The sequence below is a fragment of the Lacerta agilis genome, chromosome 13, assembly GCF_009819535.1.
Source record: "Lacerta agilis isolate rLacAgi1 chromosome 13, rLacAgi1.pri, whole genome shotgun sequence".
In the NCBI taxonomy this organism is placed as follows: Eukaryota; Metazoa; Chordata; class Lepidosauria; order Squamata; family Lacertidae; genus Lacerta; species Lacerta agilis.
In genome coordinates, this window is record NC_046324.1 from 8,704,310 (window position 1) to 8,728,449 (window position 24,140).

Sequence of the window (24,140 nt, forward strand, 5' to 3'; positions counted from 1 at the left end):
AGCACTCACAGCCTCACCCTCAGAAACAGAGGGAATTATGTTGTCTCCCTGTTTTGAGTATGTGAAAGAAGATTCCACCTAAACATTAGGAAGAACTTCCTGACAGTAAGAGCTGTTTGACAGTGGAATTTGCTGCCTAGGAGTGTGGTGGAGTCTCCTTCTTTGGAGGTCTTTAAGCGGAGGCTTGACAGCCATCTGTCAGGAATGCTTTGATGGTGTTTCCTACTTGGCAGGGGGTTGGACTGGATGGCCCCTGTGGTCTCTTCCAACTCTATGATTCTATGAACATAATATAACCTATTGCGAATCGAGTTCTCTGATTATGTCACCAGACTGGAAAAATTATGGGAGAAGGAGAAAATTCTCTCTTGCACTTTCCCCACCCCAGATTTCATACACCACAGTCATCTTCTTTTTCTTTTTGAACTGAAAAGGTTGCAAATAGATCTGACATCCTTCCAGCAGAGGGCACACAGAGCCAGCTGCTCAGGCACTGAGGGAGGGAATTCCCTTTTCACTACAACATAACAGAGGGATTGCTTTGCCTATCTACAAAGCTCCTGTCGTGTGTTTTTTTTAACCTGGCACTATTTTGTATAGAAAACATTTATTGAGGAAGGTTAGGTTTTGGTTTTTGGTTTTTTTTAAAGGATGGGAGGGAGCGGAAATCAATCATAAATGTACACATTCATTTCATCTTTCATAATTTAATTCTGCTTTATTTCCCATAGCCCCCCCCCCCCCCGAGGCAAAAGTATTAAGTAGGGCGACAAAGTCCCGTACAGTAAACCTGCTCAGATTCATTTGGCATCATGCACCCATTTTCAAGATACAGTACATTCACTGTCTTAAAGACTAGAAACTTGGGGGGGTTTTCAAAAGAAAGAAAGAAAGAAAACATGAAAGTGGAAATTCTCAGAGTGCTACACTAACTGGCCAATTTATTTATTGTTTATTTTATTTGTATTTAGTGAACAAAGCTAGAAATGTCGAAACTGCCCAAATATTGCATTGGCCAAATATTGCATTTGTTCACTAAATACGAATAAAATAAACATGCTACATTAGTTCACCCTCTGGGACATTAGAAAAAGTTCTTGATGCAAACTGCCATCATTTGCATTGGGGGGGGGGGAATCATACCTTGAAGGTTTTTGCCTGGCTGGAAGGTGTCCTTGATACCTTCATTGTGTCTCTTGCTTCTTGGGAAACAGAAAAATGGAAAATGGAAAAATGGGGAAAAAAGACTGAACATGCACAGTGGGCAGGTACGCTGCTTGACTCTTGGGGTGGGGAGATGCAAAACCAGGGAGGAGACAGAATAGAATGAAATATCCTAGAAAAGGATAGAGCTGGCTGGAATGTAAAACAGGAGCATTCTACACTAATGCATTTTGTTGGTGATCCCACTGGTCCATACTCTGATTTTTCAAAGCAGACAACAACTTTTGCAGAGGGGGTTAAGAGGAGGGAGAAGGGAGCAAGACTTAAGAGAGAAACAAGCTCTAAGCCCTGCTGGCTCCTGTTTCAAATCTTGCATCACTTAAATGGTCCCCCTGCATTTGCATCTTTGGGGTTACCACACATTCGATTAAGTCAGAAAGTCAGCAAAACCAGCACGAGGTCCCTGCGTGACTCCTTGGCAGGAGCCAATAATGTCTAGGAGCTAAACATTTCAAGCTTCTCAGCAAATGCAGCAAACTGCTTGGGGTTTGTGATTTTCACATTAGGAAGGAGGCGCTTCTTATAAGGTTCCTCTTTTTTTCTTGGAAATTTCAAATCTGACCTCAAACACCTGCTCTCCTCCAGGCTCCATACAGTCAACACCTGCTCTCATCCAGGCCTCTGAGTCTGCAGAAGGTAAACAACTTACCATAGATAGAAACTACTTTGACAGAGCAATCCTGTGCATGTCTACACAGAAGTAAAGTCCCATTGTGCTCAAGTGGGATTATTCCCTAGTAAGCAAATCTGCTTAGGATCTTAGTCAAGTTCTAAACTTATCCCACGACTTGGTCACCCATGACAAAAGATGTTTGGAAGCATAAATATAAGATTGATAACATTCTGCTATTGCAATTTATTTATTGTGGAGAGATTTGTTTATTGTCTCCCCACAATAAACATTTTTTTTATTGTTCTGTAGGGGCTACAGCAATGTTTCTCAAACTTGGATCGCCAGCTGTTATTGGACCACCATTATCCCTAACCACTGGTCCTGCTAGCTAGGCAACGAATCAAATTTCTCCCCATCCCTAATCGTCAACCAGCTAAAGCAGTTTAGTTAGCAGGTGTGCTTTACAATCTCCAAAATAAATTAGTAACACAATTTTCACAGATTATCTACTTTGGCCACAACTGAATTTTTAGGAAGAGTCAATAAGAGCACCTTGGAATCTCTCTGACCCCTAACTCACCCCTATTCTCCCCCCCCAAAAGGAAAAATACAGTAAGGTCCCTGCACCCCAGTTTAATAAAGGGAATCGCAATTAGGTCAGAATCAGCGGCCACATTCATAGCCAGATTTGTGTCAGCATCTAAGCCAAGGTACAACAGACTCGGATTGCAAAGTTCAGAGCTGGATGCAAACTAACTTTCCTTTCCACCCCCCTAAGGAGATGCTAATTATATACTTCTCTCCAAAGAACAAACCGAGATTAGCTGTACGCACTGCAGGATTGGAACTATTAACTGCGGCAAAACAGTGTGTTTGAAAATTATATCTGGGGAGTTGGAAGTGGAAACCGTCATGCTGGATCTGTGCAAGGTGATAATTATAATCATCACTCACACACTCACTGCTGTTCGTCCCATGGGGGAAACACACAGGTGTCCGTAGAAAGGGGTAACCAGGTGCAAAAGGCCTTTCAGCAGGTGAAATTCTTCTGCACAATCAATAAAGGTGCAGCTCTTTCTTCCCTTCCATCCTGCCCATACAATGGCCATATATTGAGCTCAAGAGAGGAAACAGAAGACGAAGGGGGAAAGATATCTGTTTGGGGGGTGGAGAATACCGATACAAGAGTGTGGAGTTAATTCACTTCACAACAAACTAACCCTCCCCGCTCCATGCTTTTCACACAGGAGACCCCATCCCACATATTCCTACACATCTTTTCTATTTGAACCCCGAGAAACCCTTTCAGGGTGTGTTTTTTATAAATTGTATTTAGTTTTTCCAGATTTTGAAATTTACAGGGGGAAAAAATAACGAACGATATAAAAAGAGAGTTCCGAAGAATCACCTGGACATCCCTTCTGCCCTTTGTGGGTCCTTGTATTAACCTTTTCCTCCTGCATCTTGTCTATTAATCCAGATCTATTAAACCTCCTTTATAACCAAAATTATACAGGTGTTATTCCAATCCTACTAATAATTTTAATTGTTTACAATGGTTTTTAAGGTAAGTTACATATTAAGGTGATATATATATATTTTACGGATGCAGGTGGCGCTGTGGTCTAAACCACAGAGCCTAGAGCTTGCCAATCAGAAGGTCAGCGGTTCGAATCCCCACAATTGTTCGGTCCCTGCTCCTGCCAACCTAGCAGTTTGAAAGCACATCAAAGTGTAAGTAGATAAATAGGTACCATTCCAGCAGGAAGGTGAACGACGTTTCCGTGCACTGCTCTGGTTCGCCAGAAGCGGCTTAGTCATGCTGGCCACATGACGCAGAAGCTGTCTGCGGACAAACACCGGCTCCCTTGGCCTATAGAGCAAGATGAGCGCCACAACCCCAGAGTCGTCCGCGACTGGACAGGGGTACCTTTACCTTTATATATTTTTAAGGCAAGTTATATATTTTCCCCATTCCTAATTACCATTTTGGTCTTCCTGATTTCTAATTCTTCCGGTCTTTTTTGCCATTTTGGTGTAGTCCATCAACTTAATCTGCCATTCTTCTCCGGGAGGGACCAGAGTGTGTTTTTTAGCAGGGGGTAAACAAATTGTGGAGGATTGTACCGTATTGGCCTGAATATAAGCCTCACTTTTCCTCCAAATTCCGACCCTGAAAAGTTATTGTGACCTTACAAAAATGGGCTTTTATGATATCGCTGCTGAAACAGACGTACGGTAAAACGGAACAAAAAAAGTGTTTTATTGCCGATTTGTGAGCTTGAGGCTGTTCATATGCTATTTACGGGTGTGAGCGCCTGCAGAACTGTAGCGATTGAAGAGCGATTTGCGATTTTAGCGGTTGAACGGTAACTTTTGTGGGCTTGCAAGATCAAAGGCTTAAATTGGCTCGGAGTTACAATTCTACCAACCGCAGCAATTTTCACCCTGTAGACCAATTTTAAGGGAGTAGCTAATATTCGGGTATTGTATTTTTTTCTCCCCCCCCCCTTGAATTTTAAAGGTGCGGCTTATTTGCGGGTGTGGCTTATATTCGGGCCAATACGGTATGTGTGGTTTTTCCGTTTAACTTTTTTCAAACGGGGAATATTCATTGTTCCTCTATTCCTTACATTTTATATCCCATCTTTTCTCCAAGGCGCTCAAGTTGAGCTCAAGTTGGCATCCATGGTTCTCCCCACCCCCCACCCCCCAGTTTCTCCTCACATAGCACTGTGAGGTACAGTAGGCTGACAGAGAGGAAGTACCCATATTTTTCGCTCCATAAGACACACGTTTTCCTTCTAAAACGTAAGGAGAAATATCTGTGCGTCTTATGGAGCGAATGGGGGTCCCTGGAGCTGAATTGCCCAGGGGCCAAAAGCAGATTGTGCTTTTTATTTTACAAAGAGAAAAGGGGGTGTTGAAAGGACCCTGCTCAGCAGCTGATCAGCAAGAGATCGGGAGAGAGATAAGAGTCCCGGCTCCCTTTCAGCCACGCCCTCTTGCCACGCCCTCCTTTGTTGAATGTGCTGCAGAGGGAGGTTGTTTGTTTCCCCAGTGACATGTGACTGGCTGATTAGATTATCTGTCTGGAAACTGTAGAAAAGGCTCCCTTTCCTTAAGCTACAGAAATGTAAGTTGAACCCCATAAAAATGGGGCTTTTCCTCTTTGCTTTTCCTCCTTTGCAAAAGGAGCTTTGCTTTTCCCCCTTTGCAAAAAACCCACTGCAAAACCTTTAGCTGATCCTTAAAAAAAAAAGGGTTTTTCCCTTTGCAAAAAAGCTGCAAAACATTTAGTTGATCCTCAAAAAAACATGGCTTTTCCCTTTGCAAAAAAAAGCTGCAAAACTTTTAGCTGATCCTCAAAAAAACCAGGGCTTTTAGAGGAGGAAAAACAGAACAAAAAATTTTCCCTTGTTTCCTCCTCTAAAAACGAGGTGCGCCCTATGGTCCGGAGCGCCTTATGGGGCGAAAAATACGGTACATTCACACACAGGGATTGCTGTGTTAGTTTGTTTTTCCTATTATAACGCTAGCATTTCTATCCCAGATTCTAACACGCCTTTTGAAAAGCATTAGCCATTCCGTTATGGAACTTTGGCTTTAAAATAAAACAAAAAACCAACATACTGCTGAATTTTAAATGGCAGGAAAGAAATGTACGTCGGAATGCCAACACACCAAATTTCATAATGTGGAATTACAATAAATTGCCATTTTCAAAACTCTCGCAAATTTCCAGGTCGGCTGGGTTGCAAACGTATGTTTTCCGTAAGCAAATAACATAGAAATAAATGCGAAGCTTCCACTCGATTTTGCTAGGTTTCCAGAAGTGGCTTTGGCATCGTGAGAAAGATCACGTGAAACGTGGAAATTCTCAGATGAGGAAATGTCACCAAAATGGAATAAAGTACGGGAAGAAGCACCACAGACAGAATAATTGCCACACACAGGAAGAACAAGGATATAGTTTGAGTTCCTCACTTGTGGTTTTATAAATCATTTAATGTGTCAACACGAATAGAAGTTATTAATATTGCAGTTGTTGTACAAGGGATTATGATGATGACCGGAATGTAATGGAAGTTAATAAGATTTTGGAATGCAGAAATACAGAAAATAACCAAGCCATCAATTCTAGCACGTGAGGGGGGGGGCACCTTATCTAAATTATTTAATTCGGTATTTGAACTATTGGTGTTAATAATTGTATTATAAACTGGTATTGTTATAACGAGGCCATTATTGGATTGTAATTGAAAACTAACAAAAATTATTATCGAAAGGAATAAAGTGTGGATGCAGCCGAACTGCCCCGGGGTCACCCAGCAAACTTCATGACTTTGTGGGGCTTTGAACCTTGGCCTCCCAGGTCCTAGTCCCAAAACTCAAACCACGATACCACACTGGCTCTCTGCCTGGGTTAAGTGTGACATACAATATCTATAGTCCAGGGGTCAGCAATCTTTTTCAGCCGTGGGCCGATTCACCGTCCCTCAGACCATGTGATGGGACGGACTATATTTTGGAGAAAAAAAATATGAATGAATTCCTATGCCCCACAAATAACCCAGAGATGCATTTTAAACAAAAGCACACATTCTACTCATGTGAAAACACCAGGCAGGCCCCACAAATAACCCAGAGATGCATTTTAAATAAAAGGACACATTCTACTCATATAAAAACACGCTGATTCCCGGATCGTCTGTAGGCCGGATTGAGAAGGCAATTGGGCCGCATCCGGCCCACGGGCCTTAGGTTGCCTACCCCTGCTATAGTCCATTGCCTGCAGACGGAGACCTATCATGCTGTAGCTGGAAGTCCTGGAATGCTTTCATAGGAATCCACTTTTCCTGTTCCCCCCCCCCCCACACACACACCCATAGATCATCCACTCTCGGAGTCAGAGCTCATGGGCCCATATATTTTGGCAGCCCTGCGTGCATTGAAAAATGTGCCAATAACTGCGACTTTATTAAAATGGTTTTGCTCGCGGCATAACTTTGGACCACACATTTCCCAGGAGGCAACTCATTATGAGAACACAGTTGCGCCACCAGCCTGTTATGCAATGAGGCAAGGCCGCATGCTGTACACACTTAATATGCACGGGGAGAAAAGTAGGCACTGTACCTACTGAACTCGTGCCAAAGGTATTTTTGCCCAAGGTGCCAGTACATAGTGGCCCGACATCAAGCCCTGAAAGATTGCAGCTGGCAATGATCTCACTTGGCTGGCACCATTATGCTCCGGTTTATGAGATGGTTCCTTGCAGCTTCCTCTATAAATACCTTCACATCCTGGTTGTGGGCTTCTCATAAGCACCTGACCAGCCACAGTGTGAAACAATATGAGGACCTAGGTGGGTCTTTGGTCTCACCCAGCTTTCTTTTGTTCTTGCGAAGGAGAAGGCAAAGCGTTTTGGCCCACCCAGATGTCTGAAATCATGATAGCTGCAAGGTGTACTCTTGGCACCAAGGATGGTGACCAAAATACTTTATAGCAAACTCAAATGAACATTTGGCATGAGGGAAATGCTCATCAGAAAACAACATCCTCAAGCTGCCTCCGGGCCTGGCCTCTTTAGAGCTTGCGTGGAAGACCCAGGCAGGAACTGCTCCAGAACCTGGCAAACTGGAACATGCATAACCGTGGGCTGGACTCCCCAACATCACATCCTTCTTTTCTTACTGCTGAACAAAACCTCCTACCATAGGAACCAATTCCTCGGGGCTGAGGGGTCTTCAGCCCCCCCCCCAATAAAATATTTGAGAGGGCCACACAACAAACACCCCAAGTTGATGGGCACTGCAATTCTTTTTCTTTTCTCATGCTTTACTGAAGATCTCATATAACACATATAACATACAGTGGTACCCCGCAAGACGAATGCCTCGCACAACGAAAAACTCGCAAAACGAAAGGGTTTTGCGAGTTTTTAGTTGACTCGCAAGACGAATTCGTCTATGCCTGTTTTTCGCAAGACAAATTCGTCTGGCGAGGTACCACTGTAAGCCGGCTTACCTTTTCGCTCCGGTCGAGAGGGGTGTTGTCTGCGTCCACCATTTTGGATCGACTGTGCATGTCTGCGCATGTCCAGACATGCGCAGTCGATCCAAAATGGCGGACGCGGACAACATCCCTCCCGACCGGAGCGAAAAGGTAAGCCCTCCTGGAGCCGCGTGGCGCCGCGTTTTAAGACTGCAACGCTCGCTGCAGTCTTAAAACGCGGCGCCGTGGAGCTCCGTTGCCGGTCGGGAGGGGGCCGTGGGATCGCGCCCGATGGCAGGCATGATCCCACGGCCCCCTCCCTCCCTCCCGGAGCCACAGCGCTGCGTTTTAAGACTGCAACGTTCGCTGCAGTCTTAAAACGCGGCGCCGCGGAGCTCCGTTGCCGGTCGGGAGGGGGCCGTGGGATCGCGCCCGATGGCGGGCATGATCCCACGGCCCCCTCCCTCCCTCCTGGAGCCACAGCACCACGTTTTAAGACTGCAGCGAGCGAACAGCAGCGTAGCTGTTCGCTCACTGCAGTCTTAAAACGCGGCGCGGCGTGGCTCCGGTGCCGGTGGGAAGGGGCCCCCAGGCTTTTTTCCCATAGGAACGCATTAATTAAATTTTAATGCGTTCCTATGGGAAAAGGTGCCTCGCAAGAAGAAATTTCCGCAAGACGAAGAGTCTTGCGGAATGAATTAATTTCGTCTTGCGAGGCACCACTGTATATGATGTACAGCTTCTTGAATATACAAAAAGAAAACAACTGTATAAACAAAAACCATATACAAATAACATTCCACATATTTAGAGAACTTAAACTTAGGTTGTCTTTGTAGTATCTCTTGTATTCTTATCTACCGGTAATTACTAACATAGATTAAATGTCTTACCTGATTAGTAAAGTTAAAGGTAAAGGTATAGGGACCTCTGACCATTAGGTCCAGTCGTGTCCGACTCTGGGGTTGCAGTGCTCACCTCGCATTAATGGCTGAGGGAGCCAACGTACAGCTTCTGGGTCATGTGGCCAGCATGACTAAGCCGCTTCTGGTGAACCAGAGCAGCGGACGGAAACGCCGTTTACCTTCCTGCCGGAGTGGTCCCTATTTATCTACTTGCACTTTGACGTGCTTTCGAGCTGCTAGGTGGGCAGGAGCTGGGACCGAGCAACAGGAGCTCACGCCGTCGCGGGGATTCCAACCGCCAACCTTCTGATCAGCAAGCCCTAGGCTCTGTGGTTAACCCACAGCGCCACCCACGTCCCACCTGATTAGTAACATTGATTAAATTTTTTAAAAAACTAAAAATTAGACTTCCTATCATTTCCCAGTGTATATTCTCATTCTAATAGTGAATGTACATATTATCATATTCTTTATGTTTTTTCTAATACATCCCTACAGCAATTTGTACCTTTTGTGTTCCCCATCCCCCCTCATATTTGTCTTTAAACAAGGGTCATTCAAATGCTGCCATAGACATTATGCTGCTGTTATTTTTTCATAAATATTCCTTATATTTATCCCATTTTTAAACAAATACAGCTTGCCTCTCAAACTGTTTGTCATTTGCGCCATTTCTACATATTCCTGTAACTTACTTTGCCAATCTGATATAGTTGGAGTTGATGATATTCTAGCCACCCTGAGAGCTGGTCTTTAATTTCCTCATATTTTCTAAGCTTAATTTGGCTACCATCTTCTATCAGTAGTGAATTATATGTTAGCCAGTTTCCTCTCATATTTTTCTTCTTTACGGCCTTTGCCTCTAATGGAGATATCCATCGAGGGGTCTTAGGTTCCATCAATCTTTTGTATTTTCCCCAAACCTTAAATAAGGCATTTCGTACTCTGTGGTCATTGAAACCTTTATGCACTTTAGATATATCGTAATTTAGATACGCATGCCAACTGTAGCGGTTGTTAGATGGGCATTGCCATTCAAATGATGTGCATGTGCTGAATCATATGATTGGTTATGCAAGGCATGGCTTACCTGCCCACCCCGCCCCCCGCCCCAATATTTTATTCAACTCAAACAGGACTGAAAAAGTTACAGGTAGGTAGCCGTGTTGGTCTGCCATAGACAAAACAAAATAAAATAAAAAATTCCTTCCAGTAGCACCTTAGAGACCAACTAAGTTTGTTCTTGGTATGAGCTTTCGTGTGCATGCACACTTCTTCAGACGAAAGACGGTTGGCTGTCATAGGGTTCTGTGCTTCTCGGCATTCTCCTTCATTTATTTTTCCTTTGGCTGCCATGTCTTGCATCCCAATCCTGCCGTGCTGAGCTGGAACTGTAAGTTCTGATATCAGACACCCAAAAAGCACGGTTGCTGGGGAAATCCTTAGAATATCTCAGCTTTCCCATCACTGAAAACATTGCTGAATTTAGAGGAAACAGCTTGGTTTCTCTGACATGCATGAAGCTCATCCCTGCATTCTCTTTGCTTCTGTCTGGCCTGGCATAACTTATACATCTCAAAATCTATGTTCTTCTTTGGACGAAAGTACTTTGTCAGTGTGTTCTTCCCTTTCATGTAACCATCACCATCTCCTGCAACTGGGAGGATGGTAAAGATGTCGCACACTCTGTAGCATATAGCAGAAGGAGAGCATATTTCATTGCATTCCATTACCATAGCACGGAAAAAAACTTCCAGTCTCTGGCTCCATTCATCCCAACAGAGCCCTAAGGTTGTGTGGGAAACATAAGCATCAGCTGAGGGAAAATCAGAGAGAGCAGCCATAGCAGGTTTGGTTTTCTATTTTCCATCTTATACAAAGCAGGAAGACGAAAGGACATTTACACACCTATTAACTTATGAGCAGACATATGGAGGCTTTTGTCTGTGAAGTAGACCTCAGCCAGCATCCCAAAGTCCATGTGAGTTCGATACAAAATAAAACAGTAGCACCTTATGAGACCAACTAAGTTTGTTATTGGTATGAGCTTTCGTGTGCATGCACACTTCTTCAGATACACATGCGAGTTCATAAGTCTCTTGTTGCCATATTCTTGGCACATATTCTTGGCACAAATGACAGTGAACAAAATACTTTGTTTCTAACAAACATGAGGCATGAGAAAAAGCCCACCAGAAATCTACAAATTCAGCTGCTTCAGGGCCTGGTGTCTCTAGAACTGGTGTGTAAGACCTAGTCTGTAACTGCTCCAGACCCTGGTGAACTGAAATGCACATAAACCATGGACTGGACTCCCCAGCATTACAACAGCTGAGAATAGAACCTCTGTTTTCAGGGGCAGTCTACCTCTAATTTCAATTTCTGGGGAGCAAGAGCTGCTGGGATAATTGATTTCAAACATTGATTGCAGGCTTCCTGGAGGCATCAGGCATCCAACTGGTCACAGGGGGAAATATGTTTAGACTAAGTGGGTCTTAGAAATGCATCCATGTGGTCCTTGTGTAAAATTTAGAAATGATTGTTTCAAAAATTCTTGGGCATGACCCAGGAAAAGTGGCTCACGGTTACTATGATCCATTTCTTCACAAAGAATCTGGGTTTGTGAGCATGGCAAAACAAGCAGCTGAGTGCCACTCACCCACCTTCCTTTTTTCCCCAGTGCAGATCTTGATTTGGTTCATTACGCAAAAATAAAGATCTTTTCCCCTGAAGACTTCCAACTTTTTAAACTGGTAGATTCTGCTAGGATAAAGCATTTTAAGGAGAACCAGGTGTCTCTATTGCAGAGAACACACCCATGCAAACAAGTTGGCAATTTCAGAGAACAAAAAAACTTCTCATAGTTTTTTCTCAAATTGCAGCCAGGGCTGGCTTCGGCTGTTGGCCTCATTGGCAGTATTAGAAACTCAGATATATAATCTAATTGCCAATGGCACCTTATAGGTTGCAGTCACCACGAGATGTCTAAGTGCTGTGGGCTTTTTGTGCACAGAGATGGTGACAACGAGGATGGTTATTCATTCCATTTCTATACCACTTTATATTTAAAGAACAAATCTCAAAGCGGTTCACAACACCTTAAAACATCAAATCAGCCCATCCACAATACAACAAATTCAAGCTTCAAGGAAACTCACTCATTTTATTTCGCCTTTGACCCCATAAACATAACAACCAAAAACAGAAACAGAACATCACAGAGTGGTTTACAATTACTAACAAAAAATAGCTTAAAAAATACTCAGCTGCGTAGAATATGATAAAAGTTAAATTAAAATTAAAACTGTATATAGCAAACCATTGCGTTTCTTAAGTGTCAGGACTGAGGTCAGAAATTTTGCAATATGTAAAGTTACAATCGGGTCTGTATCTTGCAACAGAAGAGTAAGGTAAGTCTCTTCCCAAATACCCCGGTAATTTTGAATTAATGGAAGTAGTAAGTCTTTCGGGCATCAGAATACAAGGGGCAGACAAACCCTATGTGATACAAAGATTCAATCGAACAGTTATCACAGGCACATAAGACTGAAACTTGGCCCCCAGAAATCTGTGAAAAGAACGTTTTTGAAGGGAAGACACTGAACCGTGCTTTCATCAAAAGCGAAACGGAGACTAGCACATAGAAAGAGTTGATAGATAGGCAGGTGTTTGAAGTGGGGGTTACAATGCCCAGAGATCTCCGGTGAGCATGTCCCCCCCCCACCCAGCATAATATTTGCGCTGCAGCTCAATATCATCCAATCTTTGGGAGATGGTCTTTTTTTGCTATACTTTAGATCTTGATCCAGAATCTCTAAGGGCGAAATTCCAATAAGGAAAGTCTGGCGTGAATCTTACTAGCCTCATGAACACTTCAAGGAAAATATTTCAGATCTTTCTCTCACAGTGGCAATTTTGTTTTCCCAAGTCGCCAACCTGGTATCCAGAGATCTCCACGTGTCACAATCGGACCACACACCAGATGTGAAATGCACCTGACTCAGAGCCGTCGCATCCATTGGGGCTGGTGGCGCGGCGCGCCAGGGCGCAATGGCCTGGAGGGCGCCTCCGCCCTCCAGCCCCGCTGGCAGCGCCGGCCGGCAGCGCCCTCTGACTCCCGGCAAGGGAGTTGGCCGGCCACGCCACGCCTCTGGCGCCCAGCAGAGCACAGGAGCTCTGCGCGCCCTTCCAGCGCTTCCGGACGGAGGCGAGGGCAGCAGGCTCGCGCTCACCGCGCGCTAGCAGCCGGAGGGCGCCGCGCAGCCGCCCGCCCGCCCGATGCAGCGCGAGCTGCCGCGCAGCGTGAGCTGCCCAGCCGCGTCGCGCCGTCCGGCTGCGCGCAGAGCGCGAGCTGCCCGGCTGCACGCGGGAGCGCAAGCCGTCCGCCCTCGCCTCCCATCCCGGAAGCGCTGGAAGGGACGCGCAGAGCCCCGCGCCCGCTCCAGCGCCACGCCCCTCATCCCCCAGCTCGCCCACCCCCCTCCCAAGGGGCGGCAAGCGCGGGAGGGAGGCGGCGGAGAGGCGGCATGGCGGGGTCGCCGGAGGGATAGCCGCGCCAGGGCGGCAGATCCCCTTAAGACGGCTCTGACCTGACTACTTTCTAAGAAAGCTCATTGGGCCCGTGCCAAGTCACCCACATCCTCCAAGGGAGCCCACCAGAGACACCAGAGACATCTTTCCTACTGCTTCCGGTTCACCTGCCATCTCCAAGCAAGCATCCAGTTACAGAAAGAGCAGTATCCTCACGAGGCAAGCCTGTTGGGTCAGGCCTGTGGCCCACTTACTCCCAGTGGTCAACCAGTTGCCTGTGGGAAAACTGCAAAGGAGGGCCTGAGCGCAACGGCCCCCTCCCCCCTCCCTGTGGTTTTCAGAAACTGGTATCCCCCCATGAATGAGTCTCATCCTCTTTAAGCATGGGTGGATTAAAAATCATTGTGATTTTTTTTACTAAAAAATCAATAAATCAGATTTTTTAAATTTTAAATTAGATTTTTAAATAAACTGCTTTTCGGGGGGATCTTTCTAAAGATAGTTTTCTATTTAAGTTCATTATAGTCCAAAGGCTATTCATCAGGAAATAAGGATTTGTTTTAAGCTTTTCATGTGTTCTAAAACTCAGTCTAAGCTTTAAAAAATAAAAATGTTTAACCACATCCGTTAAGAAACATGGATATATATGCTATAATGTTATTGTTTTAGTTGTTTAAATTGTTCTTAAGGAAATGATTATTTTTCTCCTTCCAATAAAGTACAGCAGAAACGTTGTCCAAATATAAACAGTTAACTTGTTCGACCTCACAATAACTTCATAATTATCCATCTATGTATTTCTAATAGTACAGTGGTGCCTCACAAGACGAAAATAATTCGTTCTGCGAGTGTTGTCGTATAGCGAATTTTTCGTCTTGCGAAGCACCAACAGGAAAATAGCGATTTGATGGGGGGGATTTTTTTCGTCTTGCGAGGCAAGCCCATTGACAAATTCGTCTTGCAAGACAGCCTTCCGCTAGCGAATGCCTTTCGTCTAGCGAGTTTTTCGTCTAGCGAGGCATTCGTCTAGCGGGGCACCGCTGTATAACCAAATCAGTTAATTTTTGATATAACTGTACAGTAAAAACTACTCTGAAAATTTATTATACCAAAAATGAAACCTTCCTCTGGTTGTCAATATTAAGATTATAACAGCAAGAATGAGTCTTTCTGTAAAAAAATAGAAATAAAAAGATTTAAATCAAGTCTTACTGACTAGTGATTGAAATCGTGATTTGATTTAAATCAAATCCACCCTGTTTTAAAGCCACATTCCCTTTAACCTTCCCCATCAGGCAAGCAAATGGGCAGCAGCAAGGACCATGAAGACAAAGGAGGCCCAGTGAGATCATCGCCAAATCCTGGAGCCAGCACCAGTCCCCATTCTGCAGGTGCAAGAAGCTCCTGTCTCTTAATTAAATTTCCCTGGCTGCCAACGTCATTAACTGCCAGGGCCAACATCACCAGGCCACTCTGGTCAGGAACCTGCTGAGAGCCCATGTCCAAGCAGTAGCTCCCTGGACTGGCTCTTCCTCTACAGCTTGTCCACTCAACTCTTGCACCAATAATCCTCAACCTGCACCTCCCTACTAAAATTCCCCGCAGCCCATCCAGTTTAAAGCACCAACCATTTCTTCCCCATTCTGAATGGTCCAGTTTTTTATCTTAAGTTCATAGCTGCCCACCCAGCGGAGCAGGCTCAAGGATCTTTTTGTCCCAGAGAACTCTAATTTTGATTTATTATGGCTTTGGCGAGACACCAGCTCATTAGAAGGCTGGAAAGGAGTAAAGGAGATAAGTGCTGGAAGTAAGCCAGGAGTCACGGCCGGACGCTGGAGTGCTTTCGGTTTTGGAGAGGGAAAAGGGAGTTGTGGTGTACTTAGAAATGAGTTTTCGAAGGAGGGGCAATGTTGAAGAAAACTGATTGATTACAACATGAAGAAGGTAAACAAATATTTCACACAAAAAACCCCACAGGATATAAATTCCTTCTGCAAGCTAACGGATATGGAATTATTAAATACAAACGAAAGTCATCACACCAGTGGCTGCTAAAACAAAGGATTATGACTGGAATTGTGGGATTTGGACTAATTAAGAGAATTGGAGCAGGACCAAGGATTAACATCAGCTCCAGATAACCAGAACACGGGAAGTCACCCAAAAACATTAAATTCAGAACTGATTAATTGGCTTTTTTATTGTATCGTGATTTGGCATGATTTGGTATTATATGAATGTGGCCTCCATTGGATTGTTATTAATGAAATAATAATTTTTTTTAAAGGATGCTTTTATCCCCAACACAGCTAGGACTACAGAAGGAAAGGAAGCAGGGAAGGAAGGGGGAAAGTGAAGAGAAAAGCAAAAACACCAGGAAGAGGAAAGTGAAATGATGTTAAAATGTAATCGATGCAGGAGGAGGAGCATCACTGAACGTCTCAACATCTTCTGTATTTATTAGTGATGGGACTAAATCTTTTCATTGCATGCATCATTTGGTGCTTGAAGTAGGGAGGGAACACAAGCACTTTCCCAACTTTCATACATGCCTAGAATCTTTCTTGGGCAAGAATGGGGAAGTGTTGGCTTTCTAGATATAAACTGGACTCCCAACTCCCAACTCCCATCAGCCCCAGCCAGCATGGCCAATAGTCAGGGATGATGGGTGATAAAATCCAAAAACAGCTTCCCCATCCCTGCTCTAGGGGAAGGCGCAGCTGGCATCCCATCTGCATCATTCTGGCATTGCTCACACTGGCAAAATTGATATCATCATCTTCTTTGAAACAATCTAAGTACACTATGGTTCTAGCCTTTGCTGTGGTGCCTCTTTATGCTCCTCTCAGTCTCTTATCAGATATAATGTCATTTTCATTATCACTGACAGAGGTTCCAAGGCCCCGTGGAGGCTGCCACTTGGCTTCAGCCCAATTTCCAAGTGGCTTACACAGAGCAGGACTTTCCTATAGGTTGCCATTAAATCAATGGCTCCTCTGGTGTTTTGTCATATCCAGTGGTACCTGGAGAGCCTAGAAGGGCTGGTTTACCATAGCTCAGAGATAGAGCATGTGCTTTCCAGGCAGTTGATCCCCAGTTCAGTGTCCGGCATCTCCATGCAGAAGAATGAGGTAGCATGAGATGGGGGAAGACCTCTGCCCAGACTCTGGAGACTAGGGTTCGCAATATCTGGTTTTCGACATTGTGATCTATCACCAGCTCAACGTCTCAATAAAGTGATATATCATGACCGCATCATGATTTTTGCCGGTGATTCGCTGCTCCCTGCAGATGGCAGGGGAGAGCTGAGCCGACAGTTAACAGGGGCTGCAGAAATTTAGAGAAGCATTGGCCAGTTTCCCCACATTGCGATTTTTTCCCCAGGGAGGGCAATGCAACTTTACTCAGAATAGCATTATCAACATAACAAAATGTTAAGTTGTGGGTGGACACAGCAGACAACACAGTGATTTACAAACAGCTCTTGTTTATTCTCAGGCTGGAACAGAAGTGAGCTGAAGGGCTCAGCAACCTGCTTATATGGAACTCAGCTACAAAGCAACAGTAACAACTTTCTGTAGTTACCCAATCCCTGAATGTCACTTTCAATCCCTCATTTGCATGTGCGGACCTGAGTGAAAGCTGCAGCAGAATGAACTATATACACACACCCCTAGTGGCCTAGGGTGAGAACTTCAATACATAACACCAAACATAAAACATAAAACATAACATAACAACATTACAGAGTGTGTGTGTGTGTGTGTGTGTGTGTGTGTGTGTGCCAGGCTCCTGAGCAAATACTGTACATTATGGTATAAAAATCAGCAGTCTTTTTTCCTGAAATGGCAATTCAGCAACGGGAAATGTGATTTTTGCATAGCGAGCGCACCCACACCCACACCATGTTTCGTGATGTATTGTCAGGTCAAAAATTATGAAACCGACATCACAATATTGACTCCAAACCAGTTTTGGACAATAGAGTGGTACCTTGGTTGTCAAACTTAATCCATTCCGGGAGTCCGTGTAAGCCACTTGGAAATTGGGCTGAAGCCAAGGCACAGCTTCCAATTGGCTGCAGGAGCTTCCTGCACTCAATTGGAAGCCGCGTCAGACATTCGGCTTCCGGAAAACGTTTGCCAACCGGAACACTCACTTCTGGGTTTGCGCGTTCGGGATCCGATTTGTTCGGGAGCCAAGCCGTTCGAGTACCAAGGGTACCACTGTATATTGATATATCCGCAAAGAAGCTGGAGGGGTGTGGGGGAGCTGCAAGGAGTGGAGGTTTCCAAGGGACCAAATTCCTGGCCCTTGGGATTTTCCCCAGCCAAAACCCTCCATGCTTTGCATCTTGAGCGTTTTTGCCCGGCTCAAGTGCTCCTAGAATGTCTGTTGCTTGGCTGGAGAACAGGGGTAGCAAGAGTGTGCGTAGGAACCGCCTAGTGTACAAAACTGAAATTTTCATTTGTTGCTCTGCCCACTTTGCCCCTTCCCCCACCCCCGCCACCCCCCACCATAACGTGGCTTCAGAAGGCTGCCCAGATGTGGCTCTCTGAATCAGAAAGGGTCCCCCACCCACCTGCGTTTCCCCCTCTTGTTTCTTACTAAAAATGAAGGCCAGGAAGGTGCGGGAAGGGGGGTGGATGCTGAAAAAGAAGGCAAGACACTGGCCGGTATTTCAACACGTGCAAAGTTCTTTGTGAGCAATCTCAAAACCTTGCCGCTTAGGTAAATAAAGACTCGTTCCTGTTTTTAGATGGATTTTCCCAGAAGCACCAAAGGGGAGGGAGCAAGCAGCTGCTTTTCAGAACCAAATAAGAGGTTGTATCAGCCACAGGCCAATTCGCAAAAGGCTCAATGTTTGCCAATTGCAGCCTGGGGTTATCTGGAGGCATCAAGAGTCACAAAGGCCAGGATGGGGAGAATAAGTAAGTGAAACTTTAATACGGTCAAAGACCAGCAGAAAAATAATACAATTCAATTCATAAGTTAGATGTTTTCACCGCCTTCATGCTTCCCAAACCAGCTACCCCTCAGCTCCTGAAGCAGGAAAACATTTTTTAAAAAACCACCCCACACATACAAAATCACCCAAGCCAGCAACTGTGAACTAGGAAGACCTTTCGCAATAGTACTGTCACTTGTTGAGGACAGTCAACAAAATGACTGTGTAGCATCACTTCAGTCCTCAGGAGCCCGGCAGTCACGAGGCCTTGGCACAGATGAGGCCAGACTTCCTCCACATCAGCAACAAATTTAGACAGTACTCTAGCTGGGGGGGGGGGGGCCCCGGCAGTGTCATCCCTCATCCTGCCCTTTACAAGCTAAAGTAGGCAAGGCCCTCACCATCAGCTGATTATTTGAGCTTGCAAAGGGCGACGCGTAGGGCTCAAAGAACTACAATTCACAGGGGGTTACGGTCTAAACCACCGAGCCTACGGTTTGGTGATCAGAAGGTCGGCAGTTCGAATCCCCACGACGGGGTGAGCTCCCGTTGCTTGGTCCCAGCTCCTGCCAACCTAGCAGTTCGAAAGCACATCAAAGTGCAAGTAGATAAATAGGTACCGCTCTGGCGGGAAGGTAAATGGCGTTTCCGTGCGCTGCTCTGGTTTCGCCAGAAGCGGCTTAGTCATGCTGGCCACATGACCCGGAAGCTGTCTGTGGACAAATGCCAGCTCCCTCAGCCTATAGAGCGAGATGAGTGCACAACCCCAGAGTCGTCCGCAACTGGACCTAGTGGTCAGGTTCCTTTACCTTTACCTTTTTCTTCATTCATTATATTTACCGGTATTTCATGTTTAACCCACCTTTCCAGCATGGAGCTAAGACTGGCATGGAATTCCTTCCCCATTTTATCCTTCACAACAACCCTGTGAGGTAGTTTCAGCTGAGAGTGACTGACCCAAACTGGAAAGAAGAAGTAGTCCGGGCAAAAGAATGGATAAAAAAACTTATGGGATACGCAGAAATGGCAAAACTTACCGGAAAAAAATAAGACATCAAGATAACAAACTTTTTATAAAGGAATGGAAATGGTTTGTTGTATATTTACAGAGAAATTGTAAACAGATAAGAACTTGGCAGGATTATTGAAATAACCTGCAGTTTTATCAGTATATGCTTAAGATAGATGATAAATGGACAAATTAAGTTAATTTGGAATACAGTGGTACCTCGGGTTACATATGCTTCAGGTTACATACTCCACTAACCCAGAAATAACGCTTCAGGTTAAGAACTTTGCTTCAGGATAAGAACAGAAATCGTGCTCTGGCGGCGCAGCGGCAGCAGGAGGCCCCATTAGCTAAAGTGGTGCTTCAGGTTAAGAACAGTTTCAGGTTAAGAACGGACCTCTGGAACGAATTAAGTACATAACCAGAGGTACCACTGTATGCAGAAAATAATAAAAATGAATTTAAGGAACCACAGAAAGAGGGGGAAGGAAGTTGAGTTTTAAAATATTAAAATGATTATAAAATTATTGGAATGTATAAAATTGAAAATCATTAAAAATAATAATAATAAAGAGAGTGACTGACCCAGGGTCACCTAGTGAGTTTTGTGGCTGAGCAGGGATTTCAACCCTGGTCTCCCAGGGTCCCAGTCCAGCACTCTAGTCTACCCACTACCCCACACTGTTTCTCTGAGTTCTCTGGGAAGAGGGATTGGCTGTTAACCACTCTGGGAATTGTAGCTCAGGGAAGCGAACAAGGGTCTCCTAACAACTCTCAGCACCCTTCACAAACTAGTTCCCAGAATTCCTTAGCATGACTGCTAAAGTGGTATATGGGCGCTTTAAACGTATTCTGCAGACTGTCTTTTTCCTGCCCCACACCTGACATCCTATATATGACATCAAGCGTAGGGCAGGTTGGCATGCCTTGGCTAGAACAACCTTGCAAGCCACCTAGGGAGGCTTGGAGGACCTCATCTGACCAGGGGTTCCCCCCTCCGCACAGCTTTACATTGCAAAATGCCACCTCAAGAGTCAGTCCGGAAGAACCAACAAGTGTGGTGTAATGGTTAAGAGCGGTAGACTTGTTATCTGGTGAGCCGGGTTCGCGTCTCCACTCCTCCACATGCAGCTGCTGGGTGACCTTGGGCTAGTCACGCTTCTTTGAAGTCTCTCAGCCCCACTCACCTCACAGAGTGTTTGTTGTGGGGGAGGAAGGGAAAAGGAGAATGTTAGCCGCTTTGAGACTCCTTCGGGTAGTGAAAAGCGGGATATCAAATCCAAACTCTTCTTCTTCTTCTTGTCAGGCAAATATTTCAGCCTCTTCTCAGGAACCTACAATTTCAGGGCACAGAACGAGCTTCCAAGAAACCCATCTCAGTGTGGGTTCATCACAAATCCATGGGTCACTGGCAGAAGCCACTTCAGGTGGCAGCCAGAATTTGGGGTGAGCTTAATGGACAGCATCAAGAAACAAGGCAAATATTGTAAACCTTGTTGTGGTCTCCTGATGAAGGACATTATATAAATATAAATATAAAATAAAATAAATATTAAAATAAAATAAAATGATTATCTGCCTCATGGGAAAATTCACCTGCATGATCCCCACTGCCTCTACTATATAACCTGTAGAGTAGCAAAAGATTGGCTCATTCTTTTCATAAAATGAGTTTCCTAACAGAATAGGTACAGGTAGGATCTGCAACACAAAGCTGCAAAGTAGAAAGCTCCTGCTTCAGGTTTCAGCCAGCCAGCCATGCCCTCCTTTTGCCGTTCCATTCCCCCTCCCTCAGAATAGGCTTTTTGTCCCAATAGTCTCTCACGGTAGTCCATAGCCACTGAGCAGGCTCAGTGTTTCCTGGGTTGTCCCTGACCCTGCTTTTAGGGTTTTTTATCAAAAAGGAGTTTCTGCAGCCGTAGAAACCTTGCCAGGTCCCAAGATTTCTGACACACGTCCTTTGTGTGCATGGATGACACTGCAAAATGACGATGCACACTGTTATGGAAACACTCACCTCTGACTTTAGGAAACAGAAGAAATGGCGGTATTTGCATTGTGTATTTTTAGCAAGACCTCACGAGGTAGCTTACCAGAGGGAGATTAAAATCAGGGTGGTGCTTTTTTCTGTCAAAATTCACCAGAACTCAGTTCCGGCACCTCTCAGGTTGGCGCCATTGCCCTTATAAGAGAACAAGGGAGGCATTCATGGTGACTTCTTTTTCTAGAAAAATAGCACTGATTAAAATGCTACAATAAATGAATAATATGATAAGGAGGATAGGGCTGGGCGACATCTGGTTTTCAGCATTGCGATATATCACTTGCTATAGCACGGTATCTAAAATAAGGATGGAACTATGTGGAAGCAAACAGCAGAGCTGGGTGATATGTGGTTTTCAACTTGATATATAACCTTTAAAACACTGTGATATACTGATGAATCACAATGTCTGCAGTAAGGATGGAACTACCACATTGTGATTTCTGCTTAGCACACAAACACGCATCATGATTCGTGATATATTGCCAGGTCATGTCCTGAGTGCAACAGCACTCTCCCTACTGGTGTGACCCTATTATAGCTAGTGATCATTGATTCCCTTCTCCCCTATTAATTTATCTAATTGTCCTTTAGAGCCAATCCATCCAGGTGGTTGTTGTTGTTGTTCAGTCGTTCAGTCGTGTCCGACTCTTCGTGACCCCATGGACCAGAGAACACCAGGCACGCCCATCTTTCACTGCCTCCCGCAGTTTGGCCAAACTCATACTAGTCGCTTCGAGAACACCATCCAACCATCTCATCCTCTGTCGTCCCCTTCTCCTTGAGACCTCCATCTTTCCCAACGTCAGGGTCTTTTCCAGGGAGTCTTCTCTTCTCATGAGGTGGCCAAAGTACTGGAGCCTCAACTTCAGGATCTGTCCTTCCAGTGAGCACTCAGGGCTGATTTCTTTAAGGATGGATAAGTTTGATCTTCTTGCAGTCCATGGGACTCTCTAGAGTCTCCTCCAGAAGATTATTTACAGAAGATGCTTTTTCAACTGTCTGCGCAAGTTTGGCAGCATAGAGAAGTTTTCAGCAAACAAGGAAAAGTTAAAACAGAAGGCGCCTGCTGAATCTCTGTTGAGAGATTCCACTGATGGCACTCAAGACTTGGACCTATTCAGAACAAGCGCGCTCATGTGCAGGCAATGTTTTTCTGGTGTTTGAAAGCCACACCGTGGCTTGGTGGCACTTTCAAAAGATTACGAGGCAGGCCACAGAAAGAGGAGCCATCGAGGGAGAAAGCAAGTTTGTAAAATAAAACACCACGACCAGTGCCTCGCCCAGCCAGCCAGCCTGCCCTCTCAGAGGCACGTATCCAAAATAGACTAATGTTAAACATTACAACAAAGTTTCAATCTTTTTTCAGATGGCCAGCCAGCCCAGCGACACTTGATGAACTATCTGGCACTCTTAAGCATGTTTACTGGGAAGTTCATGTCCCTCATTCTGTAGAATTTTCCCGGAAAATTACCGGTAAACCTAGCATTGCAGACATATATTGTGTCCACGAATGTATGTGTGTGTGTGTGTGTGTGTGTGTGTGAGAGAGAGAGAGAGAGAGAGAGAGAGAGAGAGAGAGAGATTTTTTCTCAGCACTAAACCAGAATTTCAGGAAGCCGCAAAATGGGTACATGTAACTATGATGCCATTCTGCCAATGCCAAACACAAAGCGTGTGGCTTCTCCAAATTACAGCTGCCATACACCCGGACATCACCGCGTAACTGACACCTGGGGGGAATTTCCGAAAGGCGTCGCTTTGTCCTGGATCTCAGGCAAGTCAGTCAAAAGAAAAGCTCAACAACTTTGGGAAAGCGCAACAATTTTGGGATGTCCTGGTTTTTATTTTTCGAAATATGCCAACCCTATGTCCAGATTCCACAGCAGTGTGCGGTGCGGTTAGACAGACAGCCAACAAGGCAGAGAGGCAGAAAGCCACCATCTAGGGTGCACAAAAGCCCCCTCTTAAACCCACCACGTGAGTGAACCAGAGACAGGAACCACAGGACCCAGGCACAAACGCAGCCTTCCATACCTCTCTATCTGGCCCAACCCGCACACTCCACTTCCACAAGCCAAATCCCTTGCCAGCCCCACTTTGCACCCTCTCAAGTTTCTTTGTCTGGCTGGAATGTGTCCTTGTACTATCTATGATCATGCTTTCTGCTTGCCTGGAAAGAGAGAAGTATTTAAGTGTGGGCGAAATATACTCTAAGAAATGTACTCCAAAGCCACTCTGCAGAAATTCGGGGGGGGGGGGATCAAGCATTTTTTATTCCTAGTTTACAAAGTGGTGGCGCACGTGTAATTGCAGCTGTGCCCGTTTTTCTAATCAATCAGTAAAATAAAAAGGTCACTCTTTTCATGGGGTTTTCCTCTAGATTATTTAAGGCAAAGTTGTATTCTGCTTCTGTTCCTCCTAGTATTGGCAGTTGTGCAACACATACTGAAAATATTGTACGTGGATCTCAAACATGGATTAGTTGCTCTACCCACATGCAAGGCAAAAGTGTGGATCCGTTACTGTCATCACTGAGATTTTTAATACCTTATGGCTGAAACTTTGCACTACCAAATCATCTCCCCCAAAAAATCATTGGTTCTGGTGGTGTTCAGTTTTAAACTTTGATTGTCACAATATGACACAACTGATAGTTTTTTAAAGGGTGTGAGTTAAGCATTGCTGTGTTTGGGAAATCAGAACAACTCTGTTTGCATTTCCAAGAGCCAAAACTGGAAGTTTGTAAATGATTTTAGGAATGGCTGTTCTACAATGAGGTTAGCATGAATAATATAACAGTAAAATAATCTATCAATCCTAATTTAAATGAACAGTTTAATAGACACAGTCAGTATGTCCAAAAAGGC

At 44.8% G+C, this 24,140-nt stretch overlaps 1 protein-coding gene across 3 annotated transcripts in view; it reads right to left on the reverse strand.

Moving 5' to 3' along the window:
• Positions 1-24,140, reverse strand: part of C13H15orf39 (chromosome 13 C15orf39 homolog) — a 41,287-nt gene that overhangs the window by 9,569 nt on the left and 7,578 nt on the right. Inside the window, exon 1 of one of the 3 annotated variants that reach the window (XM_033167055.1) lies at positions 1,144-1,496. The exons of the other annotated variants lie outside the window; for them this stretch is intronic. The gene's annotated coding sequence lies outside the window, so the exon portion shown is untranslated. Of the gene's footprint in view, positions 1-1,143; positions 1,497-24,140 lie in introns of those variants that run through there. 3 annotated transcript variants of the gene reach the window in all.